This window comes from Haliotis rufescens, unplaced genomic scaffold, assembly GCF_023055435.1.
Source record: "Haliotis rufescens isolate VD_foot unplaced genomic scaffold, xgHalRufe1.0.p SCAF_9, whole genome shotgun sequence".
Classification (NCBI taxonomy): Eukaryota; Metazoa; Mollusca; class Gastropoda; order Lepetellida; family Haliotidae; genus Haliotis; species Haliotis rufescens.
The window spans coordinates 27,848,679-27,874,081 of NW_025964383.1; the positions used below are offsets into that span (position 1 = coordinate 27,848,679).

The 25,403-nt window shown below is 41.1% G+C and overlaps 1 protein-coding gene across 4 annotated transcripts in view; it reads right to left on the bottom strand.

Annotated features, from left to right (window-relative positions):
- Nucleotides 1–25,403, bottom strand: part of LOC124130222 (tyrosine-protein kinase SRK2-like) — a 106,702-nt gene that overhangs the window by 37,158 nt on the left and 44,141 nt on the right. Inside the window, exon 1 of one of the 4 annotated variants that reach the window (XM_048390729.1) lies at nt 19,747–20,148. The exons of the other annotated variants lie outside the window; for them this stretch is intronic. The gene's annotated coding sequence lies outside the window, so the exon portion shown is untranslated. Of the gene's footprint in view, nt 1–19,746; nt 20,149–25,403 lie in introns of those variants that run through there. 4 annotated transcript variants of the gene reach the window in all.

A 25,403-nucleotide genomic window follows, 5' to 3' on the forward strand; every position in this document is an offset into this window, starting at 1 on the left:
TTCTGTTTACATGGAGCATCAAACCTGGACTTCACTATGACAAGCCAAAGCTTCCTACCCACAGGACTACCCATCACCAACCTTGAGTGAGTGAGTGAGTGAGTGAGTGAGTGAGTGAGTGAGTGAGTGAGTGAGTGAGTGAGCTTGGTTTTACGCCGCTTTTAGCAATATTCCAGCAATATCATGGCAATGGGCTTCACACATTGTACCCATGTCGGGAATCGAACCCGGGTCTTCGGCGTGACGAGCGAACGCTTTAACCACTAGGCTACCCGACTACCCATCCCCAACCTTAAGACTCCAGTAGTGAGTAATATTACACCAAACCTTGTAAACACTCCAGTGAGTGAGTATGGTTTTACTCAGCTTTAATAAATATTCTAGCAATATCACGACCAGTGACACCAAAAATGGGCTTCACACATTGTACCCATGTGGGTAATGAACCCGGGCCTTTGGCATGATGAGCAAACACTTTAACAACTAGGCTACCCGACTGCCCAAGACATGTGACACTTACAGGGTTAGAAACTAACAGCTTTTGTCCACTAGTCCTTATAACATGTATAATGATAACATATAGCAAAACCCTTGAAATGGGCCAATTTCTACTAGTCCTTAGGATACCTTTACTATTGGGCAGTTTGGTAAGGACTACAGGACTAGTGCCAATTTCTAACGCTGACTTAGAGTACCTATTGTGAAGCGTACAACTAGCATTCTACACTGTTTTTAAACTGAAGCTTAGCTTTGCAAATCATGTTCATTTCAAAACAGCTTTTTCCCTTCCCTCATCAAAATCTGCAGAGAAACAAATGTGCTTTTCAAAGAGTTGCACATTTTCCTAAACATGCTTGAACCTTGTCATGTATTGTTTTCTGACAAAATAAAGAAAAAGAAAAATGTTGGGTTTTTCTGATTTCCTTCCTGTAGAAATTACCCCATGAGACTTCAATTACTTCATTTTACACCAGATCGGGCTGACCATATCAACACGCTGCGTCATCGTCACCTGTCCGTGAGGCCACAAAATTGTTTCCATTCAAGATGATAACACTGCTTTCTTAATAAAAAATGAATTAATAAAAAAACTCATCAAACTGACATGATGGAAACACACAAATTATCAAAACATCTCGACCACGTGCAGCACTAGGTGTGCAGAAGCCATTCACAACTTTCAAAGGGCTGATATCCGCGTCGGCAACGTATATCTTCACGTGATATTTCCTTCTCTCGTCCATTCATTCCCTTTAATCTACATAGATCTTACGATGTATACAGATGCATACAGACCTAGGGCCAAGACAAAACTTCCCTTCATAAACACACAAACAGAAACAAATAAACACCAACCCCGTCCTAATCTCCTGAGCCTTCTGACTCGGAGAGCCTCGTAAACAAACCCAACCGAGTTCAAAGGGTAGACCAATTTAAAAGAAATCTCTACAAAACCAAATGGCTACAGAAATTCCCATGTGTCAGCCACACTCAGTCGAAAACATCAAAGAAACAACACAAACTGATTTTCAAAATTTTGCGGAGGCGGTATGGATTTGGTTGGTCGAATATGTCGAATTATTTCATATACAGTGAATAAATGGCGAAAAAAATCCTGATTTTGACACTGAATAGGTTCAGTCGGCCATGAGACATCATCAAAATGGCCCAACCATAATGCATCATTGACTGTGGGAATAGCCATTGATATTTCTATGTGACATGAAAGAGGAGCTCAGGTTTTCATCACCTGTTTGGAAATATTCCATTTCTGTGTCTTGCAAGCAAAAATACTGGATAACCCTTATTAGTTGTATTTACGATCCACTCGGTGCCTTAACACTGCCACACATTAAAGGTGTTATTTTCTAACTAAGAAGGACCTATGTTCATAAACATTACTCAGATTCATAAAATACTTAGCATTTCCGAAACTGTCACGTGGTGTTCACGGTTTAACCTTGTTTTCATCTGATAACCAACAACCTCTGAAATGAAGGAATAATTTCGTTTCATAGAAATATCGGTTCTCTACCCAGTGATGCATCCAACTTAGTTCATTAACGCATTATGTTCTCATTTCATTCTCTTTGATAAATGTTCGTCCTCAGCCAAACAGAAGTAGCCATTAATCAACTTTATCATGCTACCCTACAGATGAATATGTATTTCAACACAGTCTGATTGCGTGTCCTGACCAGTCCTATTTCTCATTAATATTTGTTGGAAGATTCAGGGGCCGTCTCGGTTAAAGTTTTGCGATCTTTTTTCCGATCCTAATTATTACTGAACAAAGATCACTACATTTTTTATGACGCAATGATATATCCATTTATTACATGTGTACAATCTTTTCATTCAAGTCTATAAAGAAGAACAGAAAATACATTTATCTTGTAAACAGTTTTGAGATGACCCCTACTTTAGCATTTCAACATGTGCGCAAGTCAAAATTCTATCACTTCAAGGGAATCCCATTCAAATCTATTTTCAACGAAGAGCCAGAATAGAACTGCATCATGGGATGTCCGCTGAAATGAGCTAGAATTTATATCTGTTGTCTGTGAAATGATACGCCAGGAGGGAATACTTCTCTCATTACTGACAATGTCGGAGCTTGTTGGATGAAATTCAATCCATTTGTGACTGGTAAACAATCCAAGTTTAATGCTCATTTCACCTCTATTATCCAGCCATGGGGGAATCCTGTATAGACATGTGAGGACCTGGATGTAGGTATTAATGTACATATGCTCATGGGATTACCTGGTCATTGGTCAGTGTTGACAGTGTTTCAATTTGGTGGTACTACGTTGCTTAAGGTGTCGTGACAGACACTTTATTAACATCAGCTATGTTTAAGATGTCAGTATTGATACCAAAACTGATAAGAAGTCAGCCGCACTCAGCAATATTCCAGCTATATGAAGGCAGTCTGTAAATAATCAAGTCTGGACTAGACAATCTAGTGATTGACATCATGAGCATCCATCTACACAATTTGGATAGTGACATGCATCAATCATGTCATTGAGCCTGACCACCCAATCCCATTAGTTGCCTCTTACTTACAACTAGCATGAGTGGCTGAAGACCAATTCCAACCAGGATCTTCACGAGATCCAAGAAACATTACGATAATCTCAACTCCGGCTTATGATATCGATCACTGGATTGTCTGGTCCAGATTCAATTATTTACAGACCGCTGTCATATAGCTGGAATATTGCTGAGTGCCGGGTAAAACAACAAAACAACAAACCAACGTTGTGACTTCTTCGTGCAGTTGGGGTCTGGCAGGTATTAGAACCAGCAGTCAAATTCAAACGCGAGCTAATCTAACACAATAGTCCGCTTGGAAATGCATCATGCTGTTTCGTCAAATCATTTAAAGTAAACATGGTAAATACAGACTTACAATGCAACTTTTCAGCAGCTATTATTCTGATAACTCATTTAGAAGAACATTTGCCGGTTTAAATGACGTTGAAAGCTCCGAAAGCCATATTACCTTCCCTTCACAATTAACTTCCCTCTCCCCTACTACGCCAGTTCATTAACTCGTAACACAAAATCAGCATGCTAAGTATACAAATACCATACAGTAAGCAACTTATCCGGGGTGTTAGTGCCGAGGCAATGCACAAGAATGCACAGGTCAAACCACACATTATATAAGATAAATCCTGAGGGGAATGTTCGGCTGTCTCTCCGCTATCATTATCGGCTTTAACAGATGCGGTAAGAGAACTCTCTCCAAAGGAACATTGTAACGGAGACTCGTGCAAAACGGTCATTTTCACTTTCTTAACTGTTAATTGTTTTTTCATGTAGGTTGGTGATTAAATATCATTTACTCTGGCTTAAACTCTCCATCCACATTTTAACCATTAGTTGTTCAGTCATGCTCAAATTACGCTTTTCCCTAAATGGTTGTTTACAACGTTTCCTTTTTATTAATTACTGGTCTTCACATTACTCAGAACGTTAAACAGACGATTACATGTTTAATGGCCTATTTTCAGACATTTTAAACATATTTCCAGGAGCTCATATTCAACAGACGTCACAGCATTAACTCAAGTCATTGGTCCTTTCCATGTAATTTGTGCTCCATCCATCCATCACCGTCCCTTGATAATTAAAAATAAGTCACCTGAGGCATTGTTCCCGAGTTCAGTGGACACATTATCTGATCATATTGCTGTAATCGGCATCCGAAAATGACAAAGAGGACACTCATCCCTCACACCCATTTCCTTGTGGGTAACTCAATTCCCGTTTATCCAATCTGGCTGACCTATGCATCGTTTGAAAGTGACCATTGGTGGCCATCTCAACAATTCACTTGATATTACAAATATATATATCAATTGAGGTCATGACCTTGACCTCACGGTGACAACATTAATTGTTCCTCTTGACCTTCACATCCATCATGCAGATGCAGAGGACGCAGAGGACAATGAAATGGACTGGTCATGACCAACACATACGTAGCAGACATTCTCAGCGGCATTGTGAAGGAATTTACTTCAATATGATAGAGATCCTGAAGAACACTAGATTGACAAATTTGTTTTCTTGTTCAGTGAGTGCATTTGTTTAACTTTGTCGTAAGAGGCGGCTAATGGGATCGGGTGGTCAGGATTGCTGACTTGGTTCATGCATGTCATCGTATCCCAATTGCATGGATCAATGCTAATGATATCAATCACTGCATTGTCTGGACCAAACTCGATTATTTACAGACCGCTGCCATATAGCTGGAATATTGCTGAGTGCGGCAATAAACAACAAACCAACCAACCAACCAACCAACCAACCAACCAACTTTGAACAGTTTTTCAGTCATGTCAAAGGTCAGCTTCATGTGGGAGGAAAGATGGTGGTGACGAAGATCTTACACGTTTACCATTTGGACGACACCTACCAGCACGGGTATAGTGTTGACAAACCAAGAAACATAACTAGGGAGAATTGTCTGTTGTTGGAAAATGTGAATGGTCAAATATTATCAAACACGGAAAGGAGCTGTTCAAGCTGTTGCAACAAGTGTTTATTGATTGGGACAGAAGCTGGAAGATCAGTACTGTGATGAAGTTGGAAATAAAGGATATCCTAGAGGAGTCATGTAGTTTTCAGCTGTAAAGTAATTACACCTAGGTATATAGGGGCATTGTCAATTCTATAGCGTTATTATGAGGTTAATAACAATGACCCCTTGACTTTCAATCTTACTTCAAACACTGGAAATATGAGTGAGTGAGTGAGTGAGTATGGTTTTACGCCGCTTTTAGCAATATTCCAGTAATATCAAGGCGGGGGACACCAGAAAATAGGCTTCACACATTGTACCCATGTCGGGAATCGAACCCGGGTCTTCGGCGTGACGAGCCAACGCTTTAACCACTAGGCTACCCGACCGCCCCTGGAAATATGCGGAACTGGACCAACATTTCAGTTTGTGGGTAAAAAGGAGCATACCTGTGGTCTGCAAACAGTCATTTCGATCTGACCAAAGAGGCTGTAGATCTACTCTCCTTGGCCTTTAGTAGGCATTCCATGGGCATGTTTCTCAAGACCGAATCATCTCCAGCAAGACTCTCTACTTCCTGTCATCCTCATCGGCAGGAGCCTTTGATGGAGACACTGGCCACCCAGGCCTCAGAAACAGACAAATAATTCATCCACTGCCCACTTATCAGCATCATCATCCCACTAATCCACACCAACCGCAGTCAATTATCACCAGTCCAGCAGCATCAGTTACAACACTGAGACATCCTGTGATGTGTAATGGCTTGTGGTCGATTATGTCACACCTTATCCAGTCTATTGAGTCTACAGCCTCTCCTTACGCAACACCTCCCCTGCACTTACTGATGGTGCCGGTGTAACAGCATCTACACAAGAGATGGACAAGTTACATCAGTCTCAGTCCGGGCCCGGCTTCCAGGAATATCCTGGTAATAGGCAAACGCGGAGGTCCCCTAATTGCAATTAATACGACTACTGGCCACAGATATGTTGGTTATGACGACATACTGGGATAATTGCATGAACTGATTCGAAAATTGTGACCTTTGGACTAAGAGACCAAGGCCATTAAGCATTCCAGAGGGAGTATTAATGAATATAATGTCATCGGGTCAGATTCTTAGTGACTTATTATTTCAGCAGAAACTCATTTGAAGGTGAGAACAGTGCCAGAAATGTAAAGCTCTGTTCAGCACCCATCAATCAGAGTGTTAATGGTTTGTACACCCTTGTCAACCATGTTCTCAAATATTTCACATGACACATCAGCAGCCTTCGTATTATTGTCGGTTCTGGACCAGCCAGACCAGAGGCCAGAAACTGACCACAACAGTGGTCAACAGTCAGAGAAATGACCAATGGCATTAGGGGTCAATGAGACAAAGCCAGAGCTATGTCATTCCCTCGGCTTTAGGGCATGAAGACCTCAGAGACTAATTTCAGTCACTGTTTAGTCGACCCATGAAGATCGGGGTTAGATTAGGAACCTATGCTTGCCCTAAGAGGCGACTATGTTTGTCACTATGTTTGTCGTAAGAGGTGACTAATGGGATCAGGTGTCCAGGCTTTGTTGATGCATGTTGTCGTATGCTCAGAATGTCAATCACTAGACCGTCTGGTCAAGGCTTGATTATTAACAGACGACCGTCATATAGCTGGAATATTGCTGAGTGTGGTATTAATCAACAAACAAACAGACACTGTTTAGTCTTACAACACACATGTGTACCCTTGAAACTAATAAAAGATATGGACAGTTTGGAAACAGTTGTGCTCGAAACATCACATGGTTGTATCTGAACACAGAACATACCAAAAGCTATTAATGGTTTGATGTCAACACATAAAACATTGCAGTGCAATCCCTTAGAGAATGGTGTAATCTTGAAATGGGGGTAATATTTTCAAACACAGTCTGGCGAACATGCAGGCTTGAGCAGCTTCTGTGAATCAGTGTTATGGCTGAATACCATACATATGGCTGTCAGCACTAGACACTCAAAATGTCCCTCATCATCTGCAAACTGTCAAACAAACGGTGTCTAGGTTTCCAGATGCGTCTGCCATCTGCAAGGAGCTGTATTCCCCGTGGGGCGAGTCATCCAGTGCAATACCGAGCTGCCTGGCGGATGTCAGACATCTGAGAGAGCTTTCCCAGACATCTGCAGGGTATTCCAGATATCTGCGGAGGCTTTCAGATTGTACCGGCTTCACTTTTTAATCGACAGACTTAATTATCCTGCTGCTGAAATAATTGGTGAGTGAGTGAGTATGGTTTTACGCCGCTTTTAGCAATATTCCAGCAATATCACGGCGGGGGACACCAGCAATGGGCTTCACACATTGTACCCATGTCGGGAATCGAACCCGGGTCTTCGGCGTGACGAGTGATCGCTTTAACCACTAGGCAACCCGACCGCCCCGCTGAAATAAGGAATACCCGGTAAGGCACTGACGAGAATTAACCTCGACAGAATATGCCATGGATTTTCCTAGCGATATATCAATGTGGTCTTTTATAGTCGACTTGGCAAGCAGCTGAGTCTTGGAAGTATATAGTCCTTTCAGAAATGTTTATAAGACCAATAGAAAGTAAATGATGATCATTAAAACATGTCCTCATTTGTAAAAGTGTATCAAGATAACATGTGATATTTTCTCAACAAGCACCAGCAACAAGCAAGAGAGAGGACGTTTTGTGTACTAATTACAGAATACATAAGTGATACCTATGCCTTGCATTGATGGTGTGAAATAGGGAAATCGTGTTTGCTGCATACAAATACGACAACCTGTATAAATGAGTCAAACATTTTCCTGTCATGGCGCAGATATTTGACACTTTCTTTCAAAAACCCTGCAGCCTGTTGCGGCCCCACCCTGAAGTCCTCCGATGAATTGCCCCTACACCTGTGTCAACTCCCCCCTCCAAATGTACTTCATACATACGCTTCTGTAATAACATTCAAACTGGGAATCACAAACACAACAAAGTCAAATGTGTGCTTTCATTTCAAAAGCAACAAATTGGGCTTTTCTAATGAAATCTTTTTGATACAGTTTCAAAGTATTTCACTTACATATGTTAAGCCAACTCCCACGCACAATTTATACAACTGACAAAATTGTCCTTCAATAACGAAATTCAACCGTCTATATTCCCAAAACGTCAAAAACAAATGAAGCAGCCAAAAAGTTCAAAACTGGTTGTATTTTCATAGAAACACAAACTCCATAAAATGTATCAGAAAAATATCAAAATGTAAATTAACTCAACAGGGCTCTATTTGAAAAACACATATGGAGCAACTCTCAAAGCAGATGCATGCACACCTGCATGACCAGTCTACTGCACCCAACAATAACGCATGCACATGCCAGATAATGCACCACCATGTGCACAGCCTGCCACATCAATGGCTGCTGTCCGTCTGCTCCTTCCATTTGACCAGCTGACGGCACAAGGCATGCTGGGTAGAAGCATCTAGCCTCCATGATACTTTTGATGTTGATTAGGTCAAAGGTGAAGGGGAAGGGGAAGTGTGGATCAGAACTTCCTCTCCTGGGGAGGGCCACCATGTTGGAGTCAAGTACTTGTATTTCACCATATCGCACCGTACAAACATAACCTGTTTGACATGGCCAATAGGTATGATATGGGGCTGGGTGCCTGGAATGTGGTAGGGTGGGGAAGAACCGGCTAGGCCCCAATGTCAAGCTCCTTGTCTGATTTCCAACAACCGTTCGGTTAATTATGGTGGCAATAAACCCCTATTATATCTTGCCCTCTCAGTAATTGATTTCAACCTGAGACTGTGTTCAAATACTTTCTCAACAATCGTAATTCTCCAGTTCGGATACTGATCAAAAAGATTACTCCTAAAGAATCGGAGGACGTAAGTGTTCTGGACATGGAACATGGAAGTCCACCCTCTGTCTCCTCAGGTTTCAGGAAAGGTCTGTATTTGTTCTCACATATGTCTGGCACAAAAGAGCTCTTATCTCTGATTTTCTCCAAATACTCATTGCATGTGTCAGTCTTTCCTATAACACTGTTCCAACCAATGTATAAGATTTTCCTACACCTTCAAACTCATTTACATGTCCTGTATTCCCTCACAGCAGTGTGCCCCGACAATCTCAAATTTCAGAAATTATTCAACAAGATGTAACTGATAACACTTAACAACAGGGCTCCCACAAAAGCCTAAATGCCCTGCTTCACCCCTCATTAAGGGACCATCTGCCTCAGCTTTACTATAACCTAGAACTCATTCATGCCCATGTTATCTTCCATCAAGACAGTCGTGGTATCCTTCAACCAGAACCTCAGCATCAACCTCGGCCAATCACTGACAGGGGTGGGATGAGAAGACACCGCCTGACCTCTGACACTCAAGCCAATCAGACCGCAGCAAAGCAAGACACCATATCACAGCAGGTGCTCATGGGGTTTTGTCAGCCAATCGTGGCCCAGATGAGAAAGGTCATATCTACATATGGCATGTGTTTTGGTAGCTGTTTCTAAGATGAATGGACTATGGATTGACTTGAGTTTCAACACGGCCCAAAGGCAAAGGCTCTATATGATGTCAGTTTGATGTTTCACTGATGAAAGGATGGGGATGAACACACTAGTATGGTCATTGTTAAAGGAAACATACTTGGGTAGTTGACAAAGCTATTAGAAAATAACCTTTTATGGATAGTCTGATAAGATAAGTTAATAATTGGGATTCTTTCACTCATGGAATATATTAAAGTTAAGGATTTATGTTATTTTTAAGAACAGAGCAATGGGCGGGACACTTAAAATGATTGTACTGGGGAATCAAACCTGCCTTGCTATGGGATGGCGTAACACACATGGCAGCTCATTAATAAACAACCGGATTTCAAATACACATGATGAGCAGCCTTAGAAATTGGCACTCGTCCTGTAGTCCTTGCCAAACTGCCCAATAGTTAAGGTATCATAAGGACTAGTAGAAACTTGCCATTTCTAAGAGTTTTGCTATGTTGTCATTATATTTTGTTTGTTTGTTTGTTGTTTAACGCCACACTCAGCAATATTCCAGCTATATGACGGCGGTCTGTCAATAATCGAGTCTGGACCAGACAATCCAGTGATTGATATCATGAGCATCGATCCATGCAATTGGGATCGATGACATTAAGGAAAAGTGTACAAAAAACTGTTAGTTTCTGCCGCTGATGTTGGATGGGGGTTGGGGGGATGGAGGTGGAGGGGAGGTGGAGGGGAGGAAAGAAAGATAAGTTATCATTGATGATTTCCCTACATACACAGACACACGATACCTGCAGGTCAAGTGGAACAGATAAGGTGCCAACCGTGAGTGCTATCAACTCTTTCCAAGCAAATGTAAATGATGTCCCCAAATTCAAGCATATCCCAATTCATAACTCGCTGCCATGGGCATGTCCATGCAGATGATTTTATAGGAAATAATTGTTTGATCAAGTGTAAAGGGTAGAGGTGGGGTGTGGAGGAGGAAGACTGGGCTGGCCAGGTATGTAATGACCTTTACGGGGGTCCGGAGGCAGTGGGCAAGGTGTGAAGTCTGCAGCTGAGGCAGGACAATAGGTGGTGGCATATGGCATGCTGAACTGTGCTGGGGGTGAAGGGAGATGGGAGGGAGGGGTCAGGTCTGATGAATGGGGGTGGGGATTCACAAGCGAGGGGAGGACTGGAGTCAGTTTTCATGAATGGTTAGGGTGGGGGGATAGGTGGCTCTACAGGTGAGACAAGGTCATCTCAGGTTAATTAGGTGGCGACTACAGATATCTGAATCAATGAAACGGGTCACTTTTAGGTAAATCTGGATTGGGCTGACGATATCAAGTGGGCCAAAGGGTTGGAGTGAAGAGGATTCCCTAGGTTGGGACAGGGGTTGGATTTAGGGACCAAGTTAGAGTGGTATGGAGGGATGAGCATCGCGGGATGGGGAGGGAGGTGTGGGATTTAGGGACCAAGTTAGGGTGGTATGGAGGGGTGGGCTAGGAGATGGGGAGGGAGGTGTGGGATTTAGGGAACACGTTAGGGTGGTATGGAGGGGAGTATCAGAGGTGGGGTCAGGGGGTGGGGATTTAGGGACCAAGTTAGGGTGGTATGGAGGGGGGGCTTCGAGAGATGGGGAGGGAGGTGTGGGATTTAGGGACCAAGTTAGGGTGGTACGGAGGGGAGGTATAAGAGGTGGGGTCGGAGGGTGGGGATTGAAGAATAGGGATGGACAGGTACTGATTTAGAGTTGGTTGGAAGAGAAACCAAGGAATGGGGTTGGCATGTCTACAGACACACCCCAGAGAGACAGAGACATTTTGAGATACCATTTTCGACGTAATAAGCGCTCAGGGCGCTCTTAAAATTAGAAATAGGGGTCTCTTATTAGAATATAATTTTGGTGAGATAAAAACACAGTTGAAAGATTGTAACTTTTGTGGTTTATGCTGACCACCTGAAATGATACAAAAGAAAGAATCTGTGGGTATCATACACGACAGATTTATTTTCAAGAATTTAATTGTCCATAATTAAGGGTGCATATAACACACGAGTGCGTATTATACACGAATAAATAAGTCTTGTGTATATTGATCAATCGGAAAGGGTGCTAATTGGGATTGTTCACCAGCCAATATATTAGCAAATATCGCAGTGAGCGCTTATTAGAGCAGGGCGCTTATTACGTCGAATACGGTATGTAAAACGGCAGAATGCCAGAAAAGATATACTAATGGCTTCAAAATGTTCGGAGCATGTTACCTTTAGGAATAAGAGGGCATTTATCATATAGTGAACTATATCTCCAACAATCTGTTCAATTTCCTTATCTCAGGCGATCACTTCCAGTTTTCAGTTATCAGCATAACATTCATCCATCAAGCAACGGAAGAGAGTCCCGTGGAAACACTGCACAACCAAATATCAAATCATCTCACAAATTGTGCTTAATTCTTCTCTGCCTTATCAACACAATTTCACAGCACACATTGAAAACTCAAATAAACACAAATCAAGATATCAGATGACATAATATGCCCCAGAGTTTTAACAAGTCTGACTTTTATAGCGGGCGACCTCGTCTTTACAGGGTTATGTATCTCAGGCCATTGGGAGCACAAGCTGGTCCTAGTAATTCCTAGTGGCTTTTCCCCTTTTACCAGGGGAAAATCTTACAGTCATCTTCAAAGCCTCGTTCCCTCGGCTTCCTCATCCTTGAAATTCTGCGGCTGTCTTGCAACAGGAACAGAGAACCATGACCGAGAGTGAGAGCCAAGTCATCTGAGTCATTCCGAACAGTTGGGAGAGACAAAGGGCTGCTGCAGCCACTTGCATCACCGACACTTGTTGAAGCGTTCAATTAGTAAATGACTGAAGTGTTTCATGGCAAGTCCATTTCACAGGCATTCATAAAACCTGAAATGTCCCTTCCGTGGGAAATGAATTTGCAAACAACCTTTTGAGAAATACCATTGAAGGTTAGACTTTTAACACGTTTAAAGGAAAATATTAGTCATGAAAATATATTATGCTTTTTAACAAATTGTCAATGACAGAGAATAATCAGTCTTGATTATCTTCCAAACAGATTCCATTGGACGTAAAAGGTAAACAAGTGGTGGAAATAATATAAATGGATGCCTGAAACTCCATATCTATCAGACAAGGCAGTTACGTAATGTTTCATTGTATTGTGACAACAATATCAAATATACATACCGTATTCGACGTAATAAGCGCCCTGCTCTAATAAGCGTCCACTGCGATATTTGCTTATATATTGGCTAGTGAACAATCTCATTTAGCACCCCTTCCGATTGATCAATATACACAAGACTTATTTATTCGCGAATAATACGCACTCGTGTGCTACATGCACCCTTAATTATGGGCAATTACATTCTGGAAAAATATATGTCATATATAAACATTTCAGGCGGTCAGCATAAACCATGCAATTTATCTTTCAACTCTGTTTTTTTCACCAAAGTAATATTCTAATAATAGCCCCCTATTACCAATTTTGAGTGCGCCCTGAGCACTTATTACGTCGATTATGGTATTACAGAACTTAAAAAATTATTTTCAACCCTCACAATGAAAGAGGACAAGAAAACATAAAATCAAAAATGAAAGTTCACTGTGACAAAAAGCTCCTAACTCCTTACCCAATTTGCCTCCCTTCTTCCATCTAACATGAATATCATTGATGATGATCACTACGTGTATACTTAAAGTGGGAGGAAAGCCCGAAGTGAAGCAGGTCTCAGACTTTTACCACTTCGGTGGAGCCTATGAGAATGGGGATGGTGCTGACAAACCTAGAAACATAATCGGGGAGAACCAGACGCTAGTAGGTTTGACAAAGTGAAGATATCAACTTGGATGTTTAACACACTGAATTATGGTCTGGTGGGTTTTTTTAAAATTGTCATGCTTTATTCCAGTTTCAAGTGACAAATGTATCATATTTTCCTTCCTTTGTTAAAGATTATACATTACGAATACCAACAGATTTATGCAACAGTAACAGTGACTTACAGGTCGTCAATTAAAACACGGCAACAGATTTTTCTAAAACGTTAACGATTTCACAGACAGACGATTTGTTACTCAGCAGGAATCAACACTCTCATGACGGTCCCACGAACCGTTCATCCGTAACAAACAACAAAAAGTGTGAATCATCCAACTTCTCCCATTAATGTTTCAGGATTAATCAGGATTTCAACACTGTTTTTGCCCCAGATTGACTCACATTCTCATAGTGATAAGCAAGTGGCTCTCCCTAAGCGAGAATGAATCTGCATTTTCTTCCTTAGGCATTGTACAGCATGTCAGTTTTGATGGGCTCACAAGACAGCCTCAGAAGTTATCCATGAAATGTTTGCTTTCAAAATTGGAATTGCCTGTGTAATATGACCCAGAGAGAAAATACTGAATAAAAATTTAAATAACAAAAATACACAACTTATCCGCTCTACCTAATTCTTGCATCAGGTACAAAAAAATAAATAACAACATCTTCAGATGTCTCAAATTTCAAATTGACTAAAAAAGAAATAATCAGAAATTAAAAGACTTCCCGACAAGGTACAATCAACTCTGAGAGATTTTTTAACGTGGAGAAATCAACCGCAACATATTGACGAACCCTACCGTTACAAAACAGGCACTTCGGGACTTTCAGAAGAAAACCTTTCATAAGCTCAATTCCAATATTCGGAAATCAAATTATACAGAATTTTTGGAACCGGAATGGAAGGTTATAATAGGCTTGGCTTCACCTGTTAGCTGTTAACGTCGACCATGGCTGAAGCTGACAGGCGTTTCATTGGTTGGCTCGCTGCTTGCCTACATTTTTAAAATATTGCAGTCTGGGGGTTGTTATGACACAGGTAATAATTTTATTCCAAATTTTTTAAACACATTCTGTAAAACTGGCACATGATGTTTATCTTGACAGATTAAGTTCTTAGTCAAATATTTTTTTTCGAGAGATTTGGAACTTCAAAGGAACCGGTTTTACTGATTTTTCTGGTGTGATGATAGTTCTAAACATGATATAATTTCAGGTTCATCTGTTTCACGTCGGTTGTCAAGATATATGTGGCTAAAATGCTTTACCATCCTCCAGACGTCCTCAAAACTGCCCACAACAGCACATTACTTAGCCACGCCTCATCAGTGCCCCTCCAGATCTACCTCCCCAAACACGTACCAATCTCTTCCCACCACACCCCACAACTAGGGTTCGATCCCAAATCCCCAAAACTACTCCCGATCACACACTCCTGAACATGTCCCTTCAACCACCATCCTCAACCATCCTCCCATGGCAAGGGCGTTAACTGAGTATAAAAGTCCAGCTTCCACCCTTGCCCAACTGGACTGGAATTAGGGAGTTATAGTTTGGCTGGACTAACGAGTCTATACATAGTTCAATCCAAATCACGCAACGAACTAGACATCCGGATTGTAAACAACATGGATTTCAACATGCTGATTACGGTCAACTGCAGATTTGCAAAGCACATGTACGGTCAACTTGGCCTCAACAGATATTTTCAAAATGTTTTCTAGTTTTTGATCAACGTGCTGAAGTGATGTGATGCACTTCACAAGATAAGACCCGTTTTACTACAACAAAGGTCTAGTTAGTTATCGACCTGATCATCTTGACCGGGCGCCACCATTTTGTTTGAAGCAAATGCTAGTGATAGGAGAGGTGGAATCTGATTGGTGATCAGGAGGGACATAGAAGTGACGGAACTCATAATAGCCACTGATGAAGAAACGATAGAGCCATGAAATTTCAGCCTAGTTCGGCATCGGGGAGAAAATGGACTTTCTTAGCCGGTTAACTCCCTTGCCTAAGGAAGATGTCCTCAACCTGCTCCTAACACTCTACTCCTCCTAACCACAAAACCACCCAACCCAACCCCACAACCTGCTAACATTGCCACCCTGCTCTATATACCCGTGCCCTATTTCTCAAACGTCTCCCAAACCCCAACTGTCTGAGCCTACTACCCACCTATGCCCTCCACCCACCAAATCTCAACTTCTCCCTTAAACACTTTACCTACATCACACTGCCAGTTCACACTCTCCTACTTCTCGCTACCCCTCCACCTCCCCCCGACCCCTCCACCCCCACCGTCTCCAACTATAGAACTTTTATGATCACAGTATCACCTATCTACCACAAGGTCGGCTTTATTCCCCCATTCAGGACATTCCGGGCATTTTATTGATGGTTTACACCGAAGAAGTCTGGAGTGGGCAGCTCAATGGTCTGGCCAGATTAGGTTTATACTGACCACTTCTGGACACTGCCTGTAAGAGTCTTATCACAGTGGTACCTATGCAAGTGGTATTCATCTTATTCATGGTCAATACCATTATCATCCCCATTGATCAGGGGCTTAATATAGCTGCAGGCTCGAGGGTGATAATAGGCAGAATTGATTATATAGGGGTCGGTAGTGGAAACCATGAGCTCCATACAATTGAAGAAATTCCATCTGGTTTTATGTCACCCTTAAGAAAAACATAACGGACAATGTAAGACCCTTATATGGTCAACATAACAAGTGCTTTCAAAGCAACGCTTCTTACTGCTTAATCCTCAAGAAGACAAACTTGCTTTGAAAATCAGGGGTATTAGCATTGACAGCATCGAGTACAAGTACAAACCATCCGTTTAATCCAACTTGTCAACAATTCCTTTCAGATTAGTTTTTCACGAACACCTGGTATTGCCAACAGTTGGTTGCGATTCATAAACACATGCTCATGATGTAATCAGAATTGTACAATAGACTCTGCTTCTAGTGGAGAATTCTATTGATGATGGAAAGTTTTCTGTCACTTCTTATTTCTATTTATCATTACAGCATACAGATAAGACAGTTAACCCTGACAGGTTTTCACTGGTCTTGGAGTCACAGACGGGTGGCTGTGTCTTGCCCTGTCGACAATGTTCTGCTCACACAGAGTTAATCAATATCAACAGTAGCATCGTAGCTGAGTTGTCTTACATTTCTATACGGAACAAACAAAAAAAGAGTTAGGGACCGTGAATATTTTGGGGGATACCTTTATGAAATCAGTGTTAGAAATTGGCACTAGTCCTGTAGTTCTTGCCAAACAGGTATCATAAGGACTAGCAGAAATTTGCCTCTTAAGTATTTTGCTATTTGTTAACATCATAAGAACTCGTGGACCAAAAATGTTACTTTCTACCACTGGAAATAGTGCTCAGTCTTCACTTAAAAAAAAAAAAAATATACCGAAAAATATCCATGATCCCTAACTTATCTTGTTCAGTATATATCACACCAAGAAACAACATTCCACACTAAACACTGATACAGAAACACTTAACGAAAATTAATTCTCGTTAAACCCAACCAAACTTAATCAATCTCGATCCATTATCAAAGGACAAATCCAGCGAGAATCCTTGTTACCAGATGGGACCAGATGGGACCAGTATGGTCCAGTTCGTGTCAATCAACTGACCAAACCAGCATCGCAGCCTCGCCAAAATGTCACTTACAGCGCCAAAATGTCACTTACAGCGTCACACTGACCACTGGCTATTAATTAGCACGCATCTACAAATAACGTCTCCTTTGTTCATTACCGCTGACAACCCACTGTTATGATCGCTTGTATCAAAGCTGGATGATGTTGATTTCGCATCAATCAAAAGCGAAATTTACATGCACTGTCAAGAATACTGTTGGTATATGACTAGTTATCAAATATCAATTACAAATAACTTGAAATTGTATACGGTGCTATTTTTGGACGCAGTATGCTGCCAGGGCATGATTATCTCCTCTTGATGGGCAGTCAGGTACAAATAACAAGGCGTTACTGACCATTAAACAGTCTGGATAGCCTCAGGTCATTTTAACTCCAAATTGATTAACTTGGTGTCCACATCACAATTATCAATGAACCATGTAAATACCAATTAATCATCAAATTGAATATTGTCCATTTCAGGCCACCAACCTCATATCACATGTCAATATCAGTATGACAGCTGTCACATATCACACGTCTATATCAACCCACTGGTGAATAACAAAGTCAGTTTACTCCAGTATTTTGACCATTCACTGACCAGTACCCAGTATTATTGTTCATTAGAGACAGTTAGTCAGTGGTCATACAGCCATCAGGGGTCATCATCAGTGCTGGTATGGATTTCCTGGTATTCATTTCATTACCCATGCTGATTAGATTTAGTCTTAGTCACTGCCAGGAATACCAAACAAACTGGATTAGCATAATTGAATCTTTAAAAGCGCATTTCTCATTACCATGTTAATTTTCCCATCCATGACTTCAACAGGGGTAATAAGGATCGTAAATATGGTTTACTGCCAAACAAAAGGCATATTTGGTTACCCATTTGGCTATACATCTGGCATGTTATAAACAGTGCTAGTATCAACCATAACAGACAGTCGTTGCACTCTCACCATCAAACAGTTGATGCCTATGCATACAAGGGTGTCTGTCACAAAGTGCAACACAATGGTCAGGTGAAACTGGTGTTCAGAGAGAAAGGGAGTCCTGTGTACTCCAGGTTATCTGCTATAGTACTTTAATGTATGAAACCCTCTCAATCGTCTATTGTTAGTCTGTCTTACAGACCCTGATACAAATATGTATCAAATACAGCCCATGCAAGTCTATAATGTTTGGCAAGTCTAGATCACTGCAGTATCTGAAAATGAAGAGGGTCACTGGGCTCCTTTTTATTATATTTTTATTAAGATAACTGAACAACTGTTTTTTTATGTACAATATGTTCATTTCAGAGACTAAATGTTAGTCTAGTCTATTGTAATCAGTTAGGGTTATGAAAGAACACTTAGATTCTTATGCAGCCAGGGTTTCCTCAAGTTTCTACTATGCCGACCATCAGGACTCAAGCAATTTTAAGAATCACAAGCAACTTTAAGGTAAAAGAAGTCAAAAGTCTTATAAGGAAGCATAATTCGGATATGCTGTTCAGTCCATACTGTATTTTGTGAGGTAATTTTGAGGAGGTATTAAAAAATGTGAACTGACAAGAGACAAAGGCTGCTTCAGACAGACAGACAGACAGACAGACAGAGTTTGAGTCAGTACTAAGATCACTGGCCCCAAAAGAGTTGTCATTCCTGGTAATGTAAATCAATTGCCACCCTTGTAATCCCAAACTTCCTCTCATTGTGATGGTCTTAGTAACTTCTATGTCAGAATCATGATGTCATCAAGCCATCGCCATGCATAAACACTTGATTTCACAACAGCTGACCAATGTGTCATTCACCAGAGATCACTGACCACAGGTCAAGGGGGTCATCAATATCGCAATTGATTTCAGTGGCGTGTACTTCGCACAATCAATGGCTCCCATCACAGTGAGCGGATGGCTGCAATTAATCAGGAAATGAACAACAGACATTTCCAAAATTCACCTCCAGCTACTTCCCTATCCCTTGTTTACTCTGTTCTACGGTAATCCTTACTCTGATTTAAGTCATATGATTGGTTCAAAACTGAGCATGAAAGGAGAGGGGTCGTCCTTATAACCCCATTGTTAAAGGTAAGAGTTGGAGTGACCCTACATACAAATACTGTGGGAAAAACCCTAAAGGAATACAAGGACCTAAGCAACCAACCCTGCAGAAGTAAAATATTAAAAAGAAGACAAATCACTATATCTAAATGTAAAATAATTTCACACAAACTTGAATGCATTACACATGTTTCCCAAATCAAACCAACCCGAAAACAATGCTCCCTCTCCTAAATACCAACATGACTTAGCTCTCACATTAAACCCATCATTATAAGAATGTCACAATACTTAATCCCTAAATAAAAACACCATTGCCTGGCTGACAATGCCACACACAAGCAACGTACACAATACACATTGTAATTGCCTTTTCAAAAAAATCCCTGAAATTAGATCATTTCCGCTGTAAAAGCTCAATAAAAGTCACCGAGATTCCCCTAACTCATCCAAACAAGCGTAGTTCTCAAGATGGTATCTCCGAAAACAAAACCTTGAATGCAAATCGTGTAAGAAAATAAAGTAAGATCAAAGTTAACCCCGGTTAGGAACTCAGGGCCCCCGAGGGGAAAAGGGATTGGGTTTTGCCTCTTACCTAGTTCTCCAGCAAATCCTCATCGTGGTAACGGAGGGAATCCTTCGTCCTCTCTCTCCTCAACTCATCCCCCATCCCATGGAATAGACAGTGTTTATCCTTTCCTCAAAACAAAACCATGCATTGTCTCATCGCAGTTGTGACTTGGAGGGTGAGAGAGTATCAAAAGATTATCCAAGTCTCTCCAGTCTGAACACCAGTCTTCTTGGCTCTAACCCGGCTTTACAATCATAGCTCACAGGCTCCTTCCTACATGCTCACCCAACTCACGGTATCTAAAGGGGGAATAGCAACCAATCCCTTTATAACGCTGAATGTTATAACCACACTTCCCTGCTGAACAACAATATTTTATGCACTCATTCTTTGCAGTATCATTAAGAATAATTTTTAGTAATTTTCCATGATTTTTCTTTTGTTGTGTTAGGTTTGGTTTGTTTATTGCGCTATAAAGGGGATCTCCTCACTATAAGGTGAAGTTGGTGGACAGGATGTGGTTAAGTCAGTATAAAGGGCTGTCATTTCCCATTGATCACACAGCACATACGCTGGTAACTACATTCCAGGTAAAAAATATGCAAATAGGAGATCCTCATATTAACCACTACCCATCATTTAGCACAGACAATAAAACAATATGACTGTGATCAAACACATCAAATACTACAGAATATCTCAAAAACAATCCTTTTTCTTGCATCATTTCTCAATGAGACAACTCAATTTCCTGACAACAGGCAGTCCTACACAAAAAAAATCCATTTACAGGAAAAAGTATTAATTCAAAAAATTATCACACTCTACATCACTCACCACCCCGAAAATCAAAACAAATTCAAAGAATATCCGACGAAAATTTTATACCAAAAGAGCCAACGCCCAAACCTTTATTGAAAAATCACACAGCGAAGTACTAACGGAAAACTTGCCACGGGTCCCATCATTTTGGTTGTGAGCCCTGCCCGTGACACGGCAACAATGGGTGACCTCACCTTCCACTTCCTGTCCCCATTCAGGGGGCTGATAGTGATCCGAGGCGGGATGTGGGGTGTCTCTTGTACAGGCTCATATACGGCGGGGAGGTGGGGGCGTGTCCCCGACACCTTGTATTGTCCTGCTTCTCTGCTCTATTGACTTTGGGATTAGGCCCCCACAATCACCATAGATAAGTGATGTAACAACGTGTCGAGACACTCAATCGCCGAGATGATCATCTCAGGGCTTTGCGCGGGAAATAAGAGGCCGCACTGACTCACTAACATTGCATGGGACTTTTATCATGTAGAAACATTAACAGTGTTAGGAATTTAATGGGATTTTGTACTGAGGTTAACAGTCATACCATCTTGAATCAAGAAACACCTTTGACAAAATAGCATTATTCTTACTGTATTTGTTGATTTTGTACGACATTTCAGGTAAATTCATCACCCGCCTTAGCTATGCACCCAGTATCACTGAAAATACTACAAAATCCACCAGGGCCTTATGCAAAAACTATCTCCTATTTCATTTATAAAATGTTCATGCAAAGAAAATCTGCAGAGCAATATTTGTATTCCATTGTGTATATCAGTGTTTATAACTTTTCATTTTAACGAGTTATGCACATGTTTTGTACTCTGCCCCCTATGGTGTTTATGTACAAAACATTTTCTTCTTCTTCTACAACTTTTCTTTCTTCCTTCCTTCATGACTTCATTCAATGGCTAGAATTGCATAGACATATGTGCCTTTTGTCCATGGTCTGTAGTTCAATTCCTTTCTAATGAGTAAGCTCAGTTTATAGCACCCCCATGTTAAAGTGTTGGTCACTGATAGAGAGAACTGTATCAGGTAAAAAAGAAAATCTGAATGACCACAAGAATTCAATGCCATGTTCTATGCAACAAATCAACTGATTGCACTAGTTTTAACTAGAAAAATACAACTCTCAAATACATGATGGATTTCAATCTAACAAAAAATTAGTCTTCTGAACCTTATAGCACCCCTCACGCAGCACATATCAATACATTTTAGGGCTCGATTTAAGGAACTTGATTTAACTTGCACCAGGAGCATTTGACATGAAAAGCTAGTTGCACCAGACAAAACCTGGTTGCACCCTGGTCCCATAAACTTATCAGAGTTGAAACTCATGCATACAACGATGCTAAAAAAGTAAAACCTCAGGCCTTGGAAAAATTGTGCCATGAATTACACAAAACACAGGGGTTAATGCTGTATGGCAAATACAGTAAACTACGTTTATAACGAAAACACTTACAACGAACCGACAGACATAACAAACTAATCTTGTGGTCCCATCCAATGGCTGTATATAAGCTGTATATGGTTATAATGAACTACAGTTATAATGAACAGAAATGAGTGGTCCCTTTGAGTTTGCTATAACCGTAGATTACTGTAAAGCGTACATATACTACTCAAAAGAAGATAAGGATCAACTGATTCTTTCATATTACAATAGTTAATCCCTCATGCCTTGACAGATTAACTTTACCAATATGAAAGAATCGGGTGATCCTTAACTTCTTTTGAGTAGTATATATTGAGTATGTTCAAAGATCGGACAGGTTTTACAGTAAGGTTTTTTTACAAGCACTTTGTGCAAGAAGACAGCAATATAAGGTTGCATTTTTCAATAATAGCTTGCACTGATGCATGCTTTACATTGCCAAATCAAGCCCTGCATTTATTTTAAGCACAGATGCAACAAAACCTGCAGTGACAGAAAGCAGAAGAAATGAATGTGCCCCGAAATTCTACATCTACATTGCTCATACTAGTCTTAGCATTACATTCCCAATTTCAGAAGATGTGCGCTTAGCGAAATTAGTACCTACACTGTGAGATGGACAGAAATCTGCATGCAAGCGAGATGCCATGTCTCCTGTCACTGACCAGCGAACCTGCAATCAGTTATGATATAAACAACACTGCAATCTACATGTATGGATGTCAATTACCAAAGGAATCTCAGTAGCCGCAGCATTACCATTGACCCCAGTTGTCCAGCTGTATCGTTCCTGTACATCGGCTAACCTTATCTCACACTGCTTATGTTGCATCGATAACATCCTTCACAAGATTGATGGGACATTGGCGAGGTGAAAACGCCATTTCAACTTTTAATGCTTTGTAGGAAGACATTGTATCTTCTGGAGACGGAATAGGAAAGTCGAGGGTGAATTTTCGTCTGACTTTGATTTCAAAATAAACCCCAAAAGAGCTGAGCCAATTTCTCCATCACCTTGGTGATCGCAGTAAAATGTTTTTTTCTGTATTTTTTTTAACCTTTTAACATGTTTAAGGCAAACCTATACTCACGTTAAACAACCTGTTTAATTCCTTTAGAATGGATATTTTAATTTGTCTAAGTGTACAGGGAAATTTAGTTTGTCATACAGAGTCTGATACAATTATATCCAATACAGCCCATGCAAGTCTATATTAGTGGACAAGTCTAGATTACTGCATTCTGAAAATGAAGAGAGTCTCTGGGCTCCTTTTTATTATATTTTTTTTTACAAATTTAGCTGTTTTTTATGTAAGATATGTTCATTTCAGAGACTAGATGTTAGTCTAAGGGAGAGAAAATGAATTTTCTCAGCACTTGTCTCAATAATAAGCAAGACTGTTTTGGGGGCAGAGGATGCCTGCTGTTATGTTCAACTGACTATTTTCTTAAAGGTATTTCATATCTTTAACTTGATGTTTATTTACGGTCTAAGTTTTACACTTTGCTGAGTTTTTATTTATTAGCACGACATAAATCATGTCAACAAAATGAAAACCAGTTAAGAAACTTGCCAACACGTTAGTGCTTCTCACAATCTGGAAACAGACTTATCATACTACATCTGTTACTGAAACTACCTCCGAAAAAACTCTTCCTCATATTTCGTTAATGAAAATTTCCAAAATATCATCACCACACACATAATGTTTCACCAAAGCATAAAAAGTCCCATACATGTCTATATGTAGAATCCCAGACGCCAAAACAGTACATCGTAATGTCAGAAAATATTAGAAGTCTGACGCTGATGAGATATAAAAGAAAATTAAGTTTCCTATAATATTGGCAACATCACAGCCGTGTATGCTGTGATTAGATAGTAACGAACAGCAAAAACATGCAGAAGCTGCATAAAGCATCGTAAACTCACAACACTGTTGGGGCAGATCACAAACTCTCAACACTGTCAGGGCAGATCACAAACTCTGAAAACTGTTGGGGCAGATCCCAAACTCTCAACACTGGCGTGGTAGATCACACACTCGCAACACTTTCGGGGCAGATCACCGACTGGCAACATCATTAGGAGAGATCACAAACTCGCAACACTGTTGGGGGGCAGATCCCAAACACGCAACACCATTGGGGGAGATCACAAACTCGCAACACTGTTGGGGGGCAGATCACAAACTCGCAACACTGTCGGGGCAGATCACAAACTCACCAAACTGTCGGGGCAGATCACAAACTCGCAACACTGTTGGGGCAGATCACAAACTCACCAAACTGTCGGGGCAGATCACAAACTCGCAACACTGTCGGGGCAGATCACAAACTCGCAACACCATTAGGGGAGATCACAAACTCGCAACACCATTGGGACAGATCACAAACTCGCAACACTGTTGGGGGCAGATCACAAGCTCTCAACATTGTTGGGGAAGATCACAAACTCACAACACCATTAGGGGATATAAACTCTCAACACTGTCTGTGGCAGATCACAAGCATAAACATGATAAAGGCCGACATGTGTTATAGTCATAACTTCAAGTAAGTTTTGGGTATCCCCAAAAACAATTTGCCACCTACAAGTTTAATTTTCCTATCAAGACAGGACAACCAACATTTCAGCAGCTCAAATTATGCTAGCCACTTCAAGTTTACTGGCACTGCTTTTCAAGACAGGAACCCTACATTTGAAGAAGGCCTAGTCTTTGAAACAAAAGTGATGCAGGTCTCAGATGTTTACCACTTCGGTGAAACCCACGAGCACGGGTATGGTGCTGACAAACCTAGAAACATAATTGGGGTGAACCGGGATTCGAACCCACAATCATAGGTTTCTGGCGTGCCCAAGGGACGCAACTCTGCACAGCGAATCGCAGTGCCTTAGACGACTGGGCCACCCACAGCCGTTCAAAACAGAGTAAGGCCACAGAGAACTGTCGTGTTCATAGAGTCTCCAGGAAATAGAGTTCCCAATCATGGTTTCTGACATTCCATTATGGAGGAGACCCGTGAAGATCCAGGGTAGAATAGGTCTTCAGCAACCCTTGCTTGCCGTAAAAGGTGACTATGCTTGTCGTAAAAGGCGACTAACGGGATCGGGTGGTCAGGCTCGGTGACTTGGTTGATGCATGTCATCGGTCCCAATTGCGTGGATCGATGCTCATGTTGTCAATCACTGGATTGTCTGGTCAAGACTCGATTATTTACAGACCGCCGTCATATAGCTGGAATATTGCTGAGTGCAGCGTTAAACAACAAACCAAACCAAACCAAACCAAAACCATTATGGAGGAAACATTGCCACTGATTTATCCCATACTGCAGCCAACATTTCATTCAGCGGCCAACATTTCATTCAGCAGCCAACATTTCATTCAGCAGCCAACATTTCATTCAGCAG